The sequence below is a fragment of the Podarcis liolepis genome, assembly GCF_965112155.1.
Source record: "Podarcis liolepis genome assembly, chromosome: 1".
Taxonomy (NCBI): Eukaryota; Metazoa; Chordata; class Lepidosauria; order Squamata; family Lacertidae; genus Podarcis; species Podarcis liolepis.
The window spans coordinates 65,978,177-65,994,379 of record NC_139554.1 but is presented as its reverse complement, the minus strand read 5'-3'; the positions used below and the strand labels follow the sequence as shown (position 1 = coordinate 65,994,379).

General features: G+C 40.8%; 1 long non-coding RNA gene across 1 annotated transcript; it reads right to left on the bottom strand.

The window, feature by feature from the left end:
• Nucleotides 1-220: 220 nt before the first annotated feature.
• LOC310693934 lies at nt 221-7,884 on the bottom strand. The gene is made up of 3 exons (XR_014519424.1): nt 7,720-7,884; nt 3,794-3,935; nt 221-452 (listed from the first exon to the last, which is right to left on the bottom strand). It is a non-coding gene; the product is annotated as an uncharacterized lncRNA (long non-coding RNA).
• Between the last annotated feature and the right edge of the window lie 8,319 nt (nt 7,885-16,203).

Genomic DNA, 16,203 nt, shown 5'->3' with positions numbered 1-16,203 from the left:
CTGTACTTGGGAAACAACTTAAAGAACAAATGAAATGAGACTTGGATGAATATTTTCAGCTAATGTCCCCATTTTCTCTGCCCAGGCCATCCCGTAGAAGTAGGCAACATGTTTGCAGGTGGGCATATGAGTGCTCCCACCACCGCATTCATAAATACTTGAAAGCCACCAGAGAAATAGCAATAACTGAGCTGGAAACCAACATTTAAGATAACCTGTAGCAATTTGCCTTGACCTTTACTTCTTAGCTTTATAATTTGTCTCGGCTGAAATTTGAGTTGACTGAGGGTAGGTGGGGAAAGAAATGCAGTTAGGACAAAATTCACACTGAAGTGTGCTAAGTAATTTCACTGGGAAACAGGAGGGCACTCCAGAGAAATCGTAGCTTGTAGATTATAGCAGGACCCAAATTTCACTACTAACTGTTGGTAGCAGGAAAATATATCAGGCACCTAAAAAAAGAAAAACAGCTGAAAAGTGTTAGTTGGGTTTCTACATGAAGGAATTGGACCAACCACATTAGAATGCTGTACTGTTTCTTCATGGTTCTGCAGAAGGTTTTATTACAAATGCCCTTGTAGGTAAATAGGACAGGAAATGTCATCAAAAACAGTTGTTCTTGACAGGTGTCACCAGCAGATGTATCTAAATTTGGCTTAATTCCATTTTTTTTTTAATGGTGATGAGCAGCCATGCTTAGATGCATTTTAGAATCATTATTAAGACTTGTATTCAACACAGCACTCATGAGAAAATTCTACTAGCGAAAGGATTTCTCCTTGTCTAATGTAAAGTTCTCCAACTTTCTGTTCCCCAATGCGTTCTAGGTTTTCCCCAACACTCCAGAGAAGATTTGGGAATGGTGCGGTGTGTGTATGTATGTGTGAGGAAAGTGGGAGAAATTCCCTTCCACTAGCTCTCTTGTGTGGTGGAACCAATGTTCCCAAAGCCAGGAACACACAAACTAGATCCCCACCTTAGAACTGGACAGAGAGCCTGGAGAGAGAGAAAGAGAGAGAGAGAGAATTCCTATAGGCCACAACAACTCCCCCTCCCCATCCCTCAATTCTCCCCTGGTGTTGCATCAAGTACCCAGGTAAGCACAGCTAGGTGAAACCAACTTCACCCTGCTCACGCACCCAGGTCTCAGTGGTGCAGACCAGATCAGCCTTCTCATTCATAATCAGATCATGGATGGGGGAATTATTGCTCCTAGCCCAGGGGGAGGTTTTTATAAGCAGCCCTAGTGAAGAAACTGTGAAATAGATACTGGATGCTGAAGTCAGTGAGCTTATTTTTTTTTTTAAAAAAAAAAACACCTTTCCTAAGCTCTTTATTTTATCTAGGCTCTGTGAGGCAACTCACCTAGGTCCTTTCATTCCGTTTGCAGTTGAAGAGAGAGCTCACAAATAAAGCACAAAGATAATTATATGCCAAGTACTGCCAGGACGTACCCTTTGCCCTCCCTGTTGTGAGGCAGGCATTGCAGAGCTCCCAGCATATACAATGGCTTACAATAATCACCATCCTTTGAGGATTTTGCAGACCATCATTAAATTTTGAGATACACTGAAGTGGGCATTTGTATCATGATATGTATAACACATGCACTTGCACATAGACCTTACCTAAAATAGTCTCATAAACCCTTGCATTAGGACCCTTTCTACAGCCTCTCAGATACATGCCATTGGCACAAGGCCCAGACTCTATTTATTTTCTCATAAATTGGCCTGGTCATTAATGAGAACTCATATTTTCATGTATACCCTACACAGCATCTTGGCAATATTTAAAAATGAATGCAGCAGTGCAACTCAGACTAATGGTGGCACTGTTTTTTCATACCTGCACTATATTATATCAGTATATTAATTTAATTTTGCATCCCTCAGCCTTTTGCAGGAATCTCAGAAGAGCGGTCAGTCTTACGGAAAATTAGATTCATCAGTTCAGAGTGACTATGCGATGATAATGACATGCTATTTTGACATGCCTTATAAAGCGAATTATTCTGAGTGTCTTAAAAAATGTTAACCTTATCAAACAAATATAAACTATTTCCCTGTTTTCTTGTATCATGCTATGAAATACTGATCGAACACTTATTCTACTATGGCATATCAAGCAAAAACATATTTAGTTGCTGTGATGTTCACTAAGCACATTTTAGAGAGTACAATTTAAAAACCATCGCTTATTGCGATGGTGTAAAAACCATAGCTTATTTGTATTTGTTTCACCATTGGCTAAATTTGGACCAAATCAGATGTGCTAATAATTAGAATGCAGAAGCCCTAGTGAGGAAACTGAAATTGAACCATCTATAAAGGTGAAATAGAATCATTGAACTGTAGAAGTGGAAGGAACCACAAGGATCATCTACAGCAGGGGTGTCAAACTCAAATTCATCGGGGGCCGCATCAGCAGTTTGGTCACCCTCAAAGGGCCGGTTGTATCTGTAGGACTATGTAAAGGACATGTAAAGTGGAGGTTTCCCGTGTAGAACGGCCGGCGCCGCTAGAGGGCAGATGTTCTCTGGCTTGTAGGCTGCCGCGCATGCGCTGAAGAGGCGGCTTTCTTGTGTCAAAAAAAAAAACGAGAATAGAAGGTGAAGGCTGGCGGCCGGCGGCGGCTACACGGGCCACATGATGAGGTCTGGCGGGCCGGATTCGGCCTGCGGGCCTTGTGTTTGACACCCGAGATCTACAGGAATCTTTCACCCAATGTGAGGCTTGAACCCACAGTCCTCAGATTGTGGCTCTACTCAGGCTCTACTGACTGAGCTAAACTCTCAACGCTTACTTCCAAACTCTGGAAGTAAGTCCCACTGAACTCAATACATCTTACTTTTAACAGATATGCATTACATTCTGCGGTTAAGGGTTCATTACAAGGTGTCAGAAGGGGTGATTGTTGGACTACACTGGCAAGCCACACCTGTAGAGGAAGAAGCAAACTGAAGGTGTGTAGAGTACAAAAATTATTTACTCCAGGATAGGGATGGGGAAATCTGTCAATTTCAGTTTCTGTCAGTTTCTCATTTTTCTAATAATAAGTTCAGTTTTCCACATTCCCCCATCACTTTGCCAATTCTTTTTTTCTTTTAAAGTCCTCGTGGAAGTTCACCAGCATTTTTGTGTGAATATTCTAATTCTAAAATACACATTTTTGTATGCAGTGTTGTCCAATGCACGCATTGTGCAAAGCAATTTCCCATAACGTAATGTATTTTTGTATGTTACAGTGGTACCTCGCGTTAAGAACTTAATTTGTTCTGGAGGTCCATTCTTAACTTGAAACTGTTCTTACCACTGTACCACTTTAGCTAATGGGGCCTCCCCCCCCCCCAATTTCTGTTCTCTTCCTGAAGCAAAGTTCTTAACCCAAGGTACTATTTCTGGGTTAGCGGAGTCTGTAACCTGAAGCACCTGTAAACTGAAGCGTCTGTAACCCAAGGTACCACTGTATTTGCACAAATATGTGTATTTTAACACACAGTTTATCACGTATATGTGTTTTTGTACACACTACTTAGTTGCGGAAGTGGTTTGAAAAATTCAGAGAAGTGGAAATTTCGAAGGATGCCTTTTTCAGTCCGTGTATTATTTCGGGAACTGCAAACTAGGTAGCCTTGCCTTTAATTTGAATGGTGCAGCTCTGTCATGCGGTCCATTGCTGCTTGCAAGAGGAAAGTTTGTCTCCTAACATCAGGTAAATATCAGGTTTTATATAGTTAACCTTGACTTCTGTAATTGCCAATTATTTCCTGGGAGGGCTACTCCTTTAACACCTACCTGAAATTTAACAAGGCTTTTCATATCATTTTCATGCTGAAATGAACTTCATCTTCTCAGTTTCTTCCTGCCTGTCATTAAAGGTACGGGCGTCATGCTAGCAAGGGGAAGCCCAACTCAGCTTTGAAAGGCGTCATGCTAGGAAGAGAGTAAAACATGTGAAACATTTATAACCCTACATAAGGATCAACAACAACAACAAAAATCTTTCTGCCATTTAATCAAGTATCAAAGATGAACAATTTGTTCAACACTGTGGACCATATCAGAGACATATCATGAGCCAGAAAACTGCAACAAAGCAGGGGTATTATTTATTTGTTTGTTTATTAGTTATTTAAACATTTATATACCACTGTATCATAAAAATATACCACAGATGTTTGCCTCAACTCACTTGTGGAGATAACTCAGAGGTTATTAAGAAGAAAAATGATAATGATAAGAAGATTGGAAGATGGTATTTGTAAAGGATAACAACAAAAAGATGGAAAGATGGGACTTCGTGAACATCAAAGCAGCAGAAATATGAGATGATTGGACCCTTTCTGAACTCGAAGCATGGGCACCCCCAACAAACAATTAAAATCCGGCTAAATATTTGGAGTTTATTATGTATTGGTATAATTTGGAATTAATGTGATATGATTGGTTTGTTACTTGGAAATTTAATAAAAATTATTAAATTGGAAATTCTGCATGAGGGGAAGGGCCATATCACAGTGGTAGACCATCTGTTTTGCTTGCAGAAGGTCAAAAGTTGAATCCTCAGCATCTCCAGGTGTAGGGCTATTGAGGTGTAGACTCCTGCCTGAAACTCTGGAAAGCAAGATGGACCAATGGTCTAAGGCAGCTTCCTTTGTTCCTTTTTCCCTAATCAGAGCTCCTGTTTGAAATGAGGATTCTAACCCCATCCATCTGAACATGGTTAGACTTTCCCAACACCCTGAAGAAGAGCAGGAAGGGTGGAAGACACTGGGATGTCCCTCATTGACACACACCTCTCAGACTGCCCTCCCCACTCAGTTTAAGCCCTCACACATACTGTTAAATGCATGAGGAGAGATTATGCATTATCATTAGAAAAAATAAGCTCTAGCTAGTTGAATATAGTAAGCCTATAAACTGGTGAGAATTTCACTCAAATTAACGAATGGAATCTGAGCTGACAGATATTTGAAAACCAGAATTTGCCTTAGCTGTAATCATTCCTGAACCCAATATTGTGCATGAATTGTAAACTTTGTAATGCCTTTCAGAAGAAAAGGTATAAAAAATGACCAGACAGTAATATATGTAGAAAAAGTTCCTCTTTGCAAAACAGAATCTGACTTTTCTTCACTGGAGGCTACGTTTCCAAATGTATCATGGATGCCCAAATGAGAATAACACAGAAAATAAATAACAATAATATTGTGTGTGCAGCTTCTGAATTTGTCAAAACCAGTCTAGTCTTGAACACAACTATAGGTAAACCTTCGCTTTATGTTCTGGTTCAATTTTCATATGTCTTCCAAAAATAGGGTTAGATTAAAAATGCATTGAGATTCATTTTTTACAATAATGACTGTGGGAAATGTAAATAAAACGTAGAAGGAAATAATTCTGAAAATCATAAGTTGGTATACAATTGTGGAGAAAAACACTATATATGTTAATGTTTATTCCTATCTATGTGAGCTGTATCCTGAGGAAATGTTCAGATAGTATCACTGATGCCTGCATTTTTGCCTGTTTCCTATTGCAAAGATTACAGATCAAGCTGGAAATGCAACAATACTTAGAGAGTTTGATGTTTGGTTTCACAATTCCTAATCAACAAACAAATTCATCTGCAAATTTACAGATTCCTCCAAGCTTACCAAGCACAAAGGGTGTCCCATTTGAAATCAAATGCCTGCTTCAAGTTCTGACAAGAATATATATGAAGTCTATCAATAGCTTCAGTTAGAGAAGGGCCATAGCTCAACAGTAGAAGTTCCACTTTGCGTCCAGGAGGTTCCAGGTTCAAACCCCAACATCTCTAGGTAGGTCTGGGAATTCCCCCTGCCTGAACCCCGGTTGAGCTGCTGCCAGATAGTGTTATCAGTACTAAGCTAGATGAACCAATGGCCAAACCTAGGATAAAGCAGCTTCCTATGTTCCCATGTTTTGTACAATATAAACAAATTTATGGCCCACCTTTCTTTGCGAGAATCAAAAGGGGAGAAAATGAGTTGCACTCATCTGGTTGGCCACTGGGAGAAGAGGATACTGGACCAGATGGGTCTTTGGTCTGATCAAGTAGAACTCTTCTTATGTCTTCAAGAAGTGGTCAGAGTATTAATGATTATAAAAATTGGATATATTATTAGATGATGATCTACAAAAATAATAGCTGGTGGGGCTTATCTTCCTCGGATTTTCATTTTTAGGGGACAAGTAAGCTATTGTGAGCCTGTCACAATAAATCTGACTTCCTGCGGTGGATAGGTGTAGAAGGGAAACATCTATAACTGGGAGAATGCCCCAGTCCAGACATTGTGATATTCCCAAAGCAGAAGCATTGGTCCATTTTCTCCTTTACGATTCCACATCCCTTAAATTGTTGCTGAACCAAGGGCTGCAGGAAAATATAGCACATGAATGTAGCTTTCGGTCTTCCATTTATTTCTGACATATTTCTAATTATGTCTAACAACTCCAGAAAGTTGTCACCCATTCACACCTTTGCCTTTATGCTTTCTTTCCTGACAAGCCTGAACTATTCAGCTACCAATCTCTTTACTGGTTGTCCTTTATTTCCACAGCCTGTGTGATTTTACTTTTGATTTTCAGATGGGTAGATAGTTATTCACTAACATATGAAAGAAGATGCTGTTGGGATATTCTATCATGGCAATAAAGGGGATAGATTGGAACAGAGAAGTGATGGGAAGACTAAGGTTCCGCTCAACTCCACCTAAATCTTTTCTGCCTTTGGGATTTCATTACATAGAAATACCATCCATGCTTGGTAGTAAGGAAAGGAACCCAGGTCTCCCTATATTTTAATATTTTGTTGGAAGCAACCCAGAGTGGCTAAAGAAACCCAGCCAGATGGGTGGGGTATAAATAATAAATTATTATTATTATTATTCACTTCAGCGTGCTGTCTCTTGAATGGGTATAGGTATTGATTAGTAACATTAATGAAATGAAGATTCTGCTCCTTATAAATGGTTAAGGATTAATTGGCTATTTATTTATTTGTTTGGTTTATAAAATCTGTTTCTGCCTTACATCAGAGGCAAACTGAGGTAGGTGATTCTCAGGCAATTTTAGTATCTTAGGATGAAAACCGGTTGCCTTGCAAGAGAGAAATGCTCTGTACATAGTTGTCATTTGTAATTTTTGTTCTAGTCTTTTGTCTGACAACTTAGAAGATTACAGTTTCTTCTTTCTCTTGTAAGACTACAACCTCCAGCAGCATGTCTAGTTCTTTTAAATATACACAGTCACAGTGGATGGGGGGGGGAATAGGAGATGGGTGAGCTCTGAAATTTTATGCACCTAAACAGATGTCTGTAGGAAACCTGCCAACAGGACCCACACATAAGAGGACTCTTTGCTCCTGCAGTTTCCAGCAGCTGGTATTCAGAAGTATTACTGCTTCCACCCATGGAGGCAGAGCACAGCCACAGTGTCTAGTAGCCACAGACAGCCTTTTCCTCCATGTATTTGCCTAGACCTCTTGCAAAGCCATCACTGCCTCCTGTGCATTGTGTGAAGAAGTACTGACTTTTATGTATCCTGTCTCTGCCAACATTCAGCTTCATTGGATGTCTACAAGGGATGTCTACAAGTTCTAGTGTTAAGAGAGAGGGAGGAAAACATTTCGCTGTCCACTTTCTCCATTCCATATATAATTTTAAAAACTTCTGTCATGTCACCTCCTACTCACCTTTTTCCTCTAAAAAAATTTCCAGATACTGCAACCTTTCCTCATAGGGCAGTTTTTCCATCTCCCTGATCATTTTGGTTGCCCTTTCCTGAATCTTTTTCAAACTCTACAATACCCTTTTTGAGGTGAGGGGACCAGAGATGTACACGGTATTCCAAATGTGGTCTTACCATCGATTTCTATAATCCCATTGTGATGTCAGGAGCTGCAATTCCTTTCCTCATAATCCCTTAGCATGGAATTTGCCTTTTTCAAAGCTGCTGAGCATAGGGTTGCCATCTGCATATATCTGTCTATTGTCTCATTCCTGGTCAGCTACCACCATTTCAAGGCCCCATTAGCACATGTGCAAAAATAATATTTTATTTTGCACCCACATGTATCACTTTGAAGTGGTTTACATTGAATTGTATTTGCCATTCTACCGCCCATTCTCTCTGGAGTTATTCTCAATCTCTTTTGTAAGATAAATATATAATAATAACCAATCTTTAGAAAATTAATAAAGTTTCAAAATATGGATGTGCTCGTGCTATTGTTTCTTTTGTTCAGTATCCTGGATCATGGCCAATTAGACTTAATGTAATAAACCCTATTGTGTTACATAAACCTTTCTGATATAACTGAGGTCTGGAATGGTAGATGAAAAATCAAGACTGCAGATCAGAGGGCAGCAGGAAGAAGCAGTGCCCTTTCAAGCTACAATTCATAAAAAATACATCCAATTCTTACTCATTTTCCTAACTAGAAAGTGAGGTAATGCCCAGTATATTTTCTGGATCTTCCTCAAGCTTGCGCTGTCCTTTTTATAATTAATTTGGTCAAACTTTCCCCTCCTTTTGAATTTCCTCCCAACTCTGCTGCATTAATAAAGGATATCTTTCCAAGTTCACATCTGTACAAAACTTTATCACCAAAGTGCTCAGTCAAAGAAGTTGTGCTGGGCTTTGTTGTCATTTATATTGCAGACAGACTACTCCAAGAGCTAATTACTTTAAAGAGTGCATATTTATGCTCCAGATGTGAAATCTTTAATGAAGTGAAATTTACAGCCAGCCGGGAACCAAGGTGTTATAAAAAATTTGCCGTACAATAAGGAACGCATGGAAAGATGTCAAGCTTTGTTTTCCAATTTACTGCTGTCAGCTTGTATGGAGCAGACCAACAGCCCTCCAGCTGCCTTTCTAAAATTAATGTTAGTTTAAGGAAGATCAATGATTCCTCTGCCACCAGCATTATCTTTTCGGTGTTCTTTGCAGCTTGCTGGTTTATTTGTCATAGGCAAAAGAGAATCCTGCATTTGAGTCTTCAAGGTGCGTAAATAAACCACAGCACCAGCGAGAATGCTGGACCGGGAATTGCTTAAAAAGTGCTGGGTCTTTCTTTCTTTCTGTCCTGACTTTTATGGGACTCATTGCTATGTGCAACAGCATAAGCCACAGTTCTCTTAATTTCTTCATTCAACATCCCCACCCCCTTTGGGCATTGTTTCCCGCCCCGCAAGTCATGCCACATTGGCGGTCTCGTCACAAAGCGGGGTTGCGCTCCCCTGTTCCCTCCTGTACCACAAACTCTGACTATTAAATGGTTCCTGTAACAGAGCAATTTATACTTTTTCAGCAGGGTTAATTAGCTGTATTTGTGGCGTTGACAAACTCCATTTATGGGGTGTATAGGGATTGGTTTTACATCCAATCACTCTTCACAAGGATCTCCGGGAACTGTAGTTCTGGGAGGGAAATAGGAGACCCCCCTCAGCAACCTTCACAAACTACAGCTCCCAGAGCTCTTTGGTGGAAAGCCATGACTGTTTAAAGTGGTATAAAGGTAAAGGGACTGCTGACCATTAGGTCCAGTCGTAGCCGACTCTGGAGTTACGCTGCTCTTCTCGCTTTATTGGCCGAGGGAGCTGGCGTACAGCTTCTGAGTCATGTGGCCAGCATGACTAAGCCACTTCTGGCGAACCAGAGCAGCGCACGAAAACGCCATTTACCTTCCCGCCAGAGCGGTACCTATTTATCTACTTGTACTTTGAGGTGCTTTCAAACTGCTAGGTTGGCAGGAGCAGGGACTGAGCAACAGGAGCTCACCCCGTTGTGGGGATTCGAACTGCCGACCTTCTGATCAGCAAGTCCTAGGCTCTGTGGTTTAACCCACAGCGCCACCCGCGTCCCTCTTAAAGTGGTATAATAGTGTTTTAAATGTATGGCGTGGATGTAGCACTGCATGTTAAAATGAAAACTTTCCACCAACGACTATGTGCCCAAGCTTGCAGGGCCATAGAACTGGACTGCAGCATGTACATTTCCTTTATGGGGAAAGGTTTTTTCTCCCTTGCATGCAGCCATCCAGAGGGGGTATATGTATGTCCCTCTCTCCTTGGCATGAGACCTGAAAATATGGAGGAAGAGGAATGCATTGTTTCATTGCAGCATCCACATCTTTTGAGAAGTCGCCCGCAGTCACAAACCTGTGTTTGCTTCTGCATAGTGTGTAAAGGCCCAAAGTCTTACAATGAAAGTTATGTCTTTATTCTGCGGAGGGAAAGGGAGAGCATGTGGTAATAAAGCAACATGAATGAGTAACGTGAGCTTCTCCAAATACACTTCCCATTGATTCTGCTGGCTTTAGCAACTGTCGATTCCAGCTGTCTGCTCCTTTTCAAATATTTGTTCCTGCTCATTCACATTCCAAATGGTTCTCCGTTTTGCAGTATCTTCTCTCATCTCTTGCTTTGTCCCTTTCCTTCCTTTGTAAGCATTTCACAGTTTTGCAGCCTTGAGTCAAGATCAGAAGCTGGATTTCTGCAGAGCTTAGTTTTCTGTGAAGCTTTTGTGTAACCGTTTCTCCACCCTCCTCCACTGCTGGTATACTAATTTTAATGCTATTCTTTCAGACTGCTCAATGTAGCTGTGATATACACTTCACACAAATCATATCTTGCTTTTAGCTAAATGGGAAAGGACCATAAAGAACCCAAATTCACAGCTTATGAAGGATGAGTTGAATTCTGGTGAGTCAATTGCCCCCAAATTCAGATCCCTAGTTCCTTCTAATTATCTAATGGCAGGTTCTCCTGGTCATTAGAAACAAGATGGCTGTGGAAATCTAATCATTGTCCTGATTGATGTCAGTGTCTCACAGAATTGATACCATACTATAATTCTTATTAGCAAATAGTCTTTTGGGGGGGACCAGATTCTCTTTCCTTTCAGCAGCCCAAATTAAATTAATAGTTGTTTTATCACCCAGTTTTGATGAATTGATTCCTTAATATGTGACATGTTTTACAGTTTTTACTCATATAATTTGAACATGAACAGGCAGATAAGTGTTATACTCATTTTACAGCTGGAAAGTCCCCGATGTCCCACATTTATCCACGGATTATTAATCCATGCTTCATGTCCTGCTTTAATCCACAGAAAGAGACATCTAGAGACAGGTACGCTGCATTGTGGTGAGCAGGGATTGGGAAAAGGCATCGCTCCGCCCTACTCTGTCACCCAAGCATACCTCCCAGAGCGTCCTCTCCTACCCATTGAATGTTCAAGTGGCCAGAAGTGCCACTGGCAGCAATTCAGCCAACAGAAGGCCTCAGAATGTGGCATTCATGCCAGGGAGGGGCTGAACTAGACCAAGATATGTTGGATTCTGAGCTGGTCCCACTACCATCACACAACAGTCTTAGGACCAATCTGCGCAAATTCCAAGCCTCCCCACCTCCTGCCTTGCCTTGGCCACCACATGCATGTGGTGGTCCTGCTGTTCCATGAAACCCCATTGGTCAGTGGCTGTGGTAGGACTGCAGCCTCAGGTCCACGTATGAAGTCATGGGGGAAATCACCTGTTTAAGAAAATGAGTATACAATAGGGTGATCCACGCTCCTCCACATCCCATTCAGAACCTGGATCCAGGGATAGCTGTAACTCTGGGCTGACCAGACCCAGATCTAGGCCCCAATTTGGGGGGCAGCCCTTATTAAATGTGGTAGGTGAGACACAGTGGCTTTTCTGCTGCCTCCCAACTGCATGTTTAATTAGAGTTTTAAAACCCAAATTCAACGTATGGTCAACAGCCCTGTGAGGTTTATTGCAGAGGCTGCAGCCTGCCCCTCCTTCTTGCCGCCTGATGCTCAATACACTGTCTCATAACAGTCCAGGATCGCTTTGGGTGGGTTTCCTGAATTGGGCCCGATTCAGTTTCAGATCTGGGCTTTGGACAGATCCGGCACGCAAGCCTAATATTTACAAATATCTTAATATTTACAAATAAACGTATCCAACAGTTCCAGCTTTTCTTAGAGCCCAGGTCAGCAGGCTGGGGTCTTGGGCAGTAAAGGTGCACTCAGATAAGCATCAGAGAGGAGATGAAGGTGCTCCCACAGCTGTGTTTGACAGTTCCTGTGCCCTTGTGCTGAGGGTAAACTGGAAGGGGGATTTATTGAACTCCCTATCTAAGTATTCCTGTGCAAATCACTGTAGTTGCAGAAGGATCAGAAATGGTTTGTGTGCTGTTAGTTCTTGTATTATTTGCTGTGACTTACGGGGAGAATGCCTTATATCTTTCTCATGAGCACTCAGTCTGGCAACTGCATCTTGTTTGTAGCTGAAAACAAACTTTCAATACATATTTTCTAAAAAGGGGAAGTGAGAAAGCATATTATAAAAACAATTTGGAAATAAATATTTTTTATTTTATTTTACACAGCAAAGATCAACAGGATTTATTCCATTCTTGACAATGTCACTTAACAACCCATTTATGCTATTTATAAAATAATGCCAATAAAATATCTGTTTTTGTAATTATTTATATTGCCCTTTATTCTAACTTCATATACACCCATGTAATGTGTATAGATAACCATCCACATACGGATATATTAATTAATTGATAAGGTAGTTTGTGGTCTAACAAAGTGTTGAAAATATGTTCTTGCATTTTACTCCAGTGAGTTGGGATGGCAGAAAGGGACCAAAGTTAAGACTAAAAATAAAATTAACAGGATAGTTTTATCTAAAGCAATGCACAGAAGTGATAAAAAATATACAAACCAGCAATAATTGAAATATAAGAATTTTTTAAATGTATGAATCGGTTGCAAAAAGTAAAAACATTAGATTAACCAAGCAGTTACTGAATTTCATCCTTCTAAAACTTCCAAACTAGTTAGAAACTTTCTAATTGCCCCACCATATAGAAGTTTAAGTTAAAGATTTAAAGGGTGGGGGAATTATAGTAGCCAACAGTTGCAGGGAGAACCACAGGTGGACCAAAGCTCATAATGAGATCAGGCTTGCAAGAGAGGTAACAATAAATTTTCAAAGGTTTCTTTGGCTGTGTTTGAAGCAAGAGGAAGAACAAGCAAGTAGTTGGTCCTCTGCATTGAGAAGACAGAGGAATGCTATTGGGTGACACAGAGAAGGTGGAACTGCTCAACACCTACGTTGCCTCTGTCTTCACCCAAAAGGAAAGCAGTGCCCAACCTAGTCATAACAGAAGAAATGATGCAAGGAGGGAGCTGCAGCCCAAGGTGGTAAGGGAACACCTGGGTATTTTAAATGAATTCAAATATCCGGGGCCTGATAAGCTGCACACAAGGGCGCTAAAGAAGCTTGCAGATGTAATACCAGAGCCTCTGTCTATAATATTTGAGAATTATTGAAGAACAGGTGAGGACCCTGAAGACTGGGGACAGGAAAATGTTGTCCCATCTTCAGAAATGGGAAAAAGAAAAGAAAATCTACATAAGTACTGACCAGTTAGCTTGACATCAATGACAGGAAAGATACTAGAAAAGACAATTAAATGGTTGGTCTGTGAGCCCTTAGAAAAGGACGCTATGATTACTAAGATCCAGCATGGATTTAGCAAAACTAAATCATGCCAGATGATTCTCATTTCTTTTTTTTTATAAAGAGTTACAAGCTTGGTGGATCAGGGGAATGTAGTGGACGTAGTGTATCTTGATTTTGGTAAGGCGCTGGACAAAGTCCCCCATGATCTTCTTGCAGAGAAGCTAGTAAAATGTGGGCTGGAAGATGTAACTGTTAGGTGTCTAGACTGCATCAGCAGAAGTACAGTGTCCCAATCAAGTGGTCCTGCTCTATTCTGCCTTGGTCAGATCACACCTGGAGTATTTTGTCTAGTTCTGGCTAGGACCCAAACCAATTGATTAAAGTTACAAGAAAAGAGATTCCTACTAAACATCAGGAAGAACTTTCTGATGGTAAGAGTTTGACAGTGGACCAGACTCCCTTGGAAGGTGGTGGACTCTCCTTCCTTGGAGGTTTTAAGCAAAGCTCCCATGACCATCTGCCATATATGCTTTTGTTGAGATTCCTGCATTGCAGGGAGTTGGACTAGATGACCCTGGGATCTCTTCCAATTCTACAGTTCTATTATTCTATATAGGTACCAATCCAAACAGGGAACTGTGAATCTCACTTCTGTGGAGTCAGAAGGGGAAGCTGAAAAAAAGATAGCTTCAGGTTTCGAGGAGGAAAATACGTTCAGATAAAAATAAAGAGAAAATTGGAAAAGCAAAGTCTGAGCCTCACAAGGGAATAAACATAAGGTAAAATCAATTTTTTTAAATCGAAGAAACAAAACCCTATAAAACTTGCATCTGTTCAAAACTTTTCATGAGCCAAATACCCAGACCAAAAAAGGCAGGCTAGCAACTTCAAAAACGGAAGGCGGGATCTGCTCAAAGCAAGAAATCCCTTCTCCTCTCAAAGAGAAGGCTCCAAAGGCTTCAGAACAAGAAAATTCTCTAGAAAAATGTGAAGCTAAGCAAAAATAAAACTAAGTGAATGATAGAGGCCTAGTACTGAGGTGCAGTCTCTTTTGTTCCGCTCCAAAGTTTCCTGTCTCCTGGTTTGTTCTCCACCTGACACTTTTTCTCACTGAAATTTGGTTCTGTGTTGATAAATGACATAAGAGGCAAAGTCATTTAACTTTCACATCTACAACATAATCTATTTCTAGGATTGTCCTAGTTTGTGCATGAACACGTTCTTAATGAAACTAGGTGAAAAATGACTACCTGTGAATTCACGTTTTTCTAAAAGTGTATCTACAGTAGTGCTCTTAAATAGGGCATTAAATAAAAACAGAAAGGACCCCTCTCGCACACAACACAAATGGAAGGAATAGTTAAGGGACCCAATTATTTCAATCGTGGAACAGAAAAGAAATACAGATAAATCAATGCATCCTCCATTTCAAAGAGGCTGTACACATTGGGAGTATTTCATGACTTTTTACAAGGATCAGATGAAGGACTTTGTATGCTTCCCAGTTTTGCATCTATAGTAAAAATGCTGGAGGTCACAAATATATTCCAACTATAAGCTTCCATGAAAGATAAACAGCAGCAACATCTCCGTACAGAGACTTCCCTGTCTGCTCTCTTATACGCTTTAAAATGTTGAAATCATTAGCCAAGACAACAGCACAGCCAAGCACAAAACATTATAAAAATAAATTCAGTTACAGCACAGAGCTTCACCATTGAGGAAGCGTTCAGGATTGAATTACACTGAAAACTGAAATCAAATTTCCTACATGAATCTTCATGTTGGCCTCTGTACATGGGAGTTCTAAAGGTAATAATATGAAACATAAAAGCATTTGGAGTTATAAAATAAACTCAATGGCTTGGACCCTAATGAACAGAAAGCTCCTTCCATGAGCACAACTCTCTGCAAATGGGAGCTCTCAAAAGTTGGGATTCAGACCATGAATAAGGCGTGGAAGTCTTGCAGCAACTTCCCTGGATTGTCGAACAAATGAACAATATGAACAATTGTTTTGGCTTGTAACTTGCAAGGCTCATCTCACCATGTAAACTATTGATCAAGCCAGAATATCCTGGGGAAAGACAGGGATGTGGAACCCCTGGATATTGCTGGGCTCCAGCTCCCATCCGCCCCAGCTAGGATGGTCAATGATCAGGGATGATGGGGATCACAGGGGTCACAGCTTATCCGTGTGTAGCATAAGATGTCATGCTTTGAAGCAGGGTTTGTTCTAGATTGCTCACTGGATGTTCACTGGATGCTTCTGAGATCTATAATTCTACAAGGTGGTTCAAAAACTCACTTGGCCAAAAGTAACATCTGATGGGAGGGCTTTCCACAGGGATGGCACCACTACTGAGAAGGCCTTTTGCCTGGTTCCCTGTAATGTCACTGCTCACAGCGAGGGAACCACCAGAAGGCCCCTGAAGCTGCATCTCAGAGTCCAGGCTGGACAATGGGGGTGGAGATGCTCCTTCAGGTATATAGCGCCAATACTATACTATGATATACTATGGATGTACTATGGATATACTATGGAAGGATTTTGTTTTATTATTCACAGGCCAAAGAAACTATCCCATAACAGCCATGCAAGTCAAAAGCCCAATTAAACTCCCCTCTCTTCACCTTCCCTACAATGCCAGCACATTCCACTAGCACAAGGATTTCTGCTTG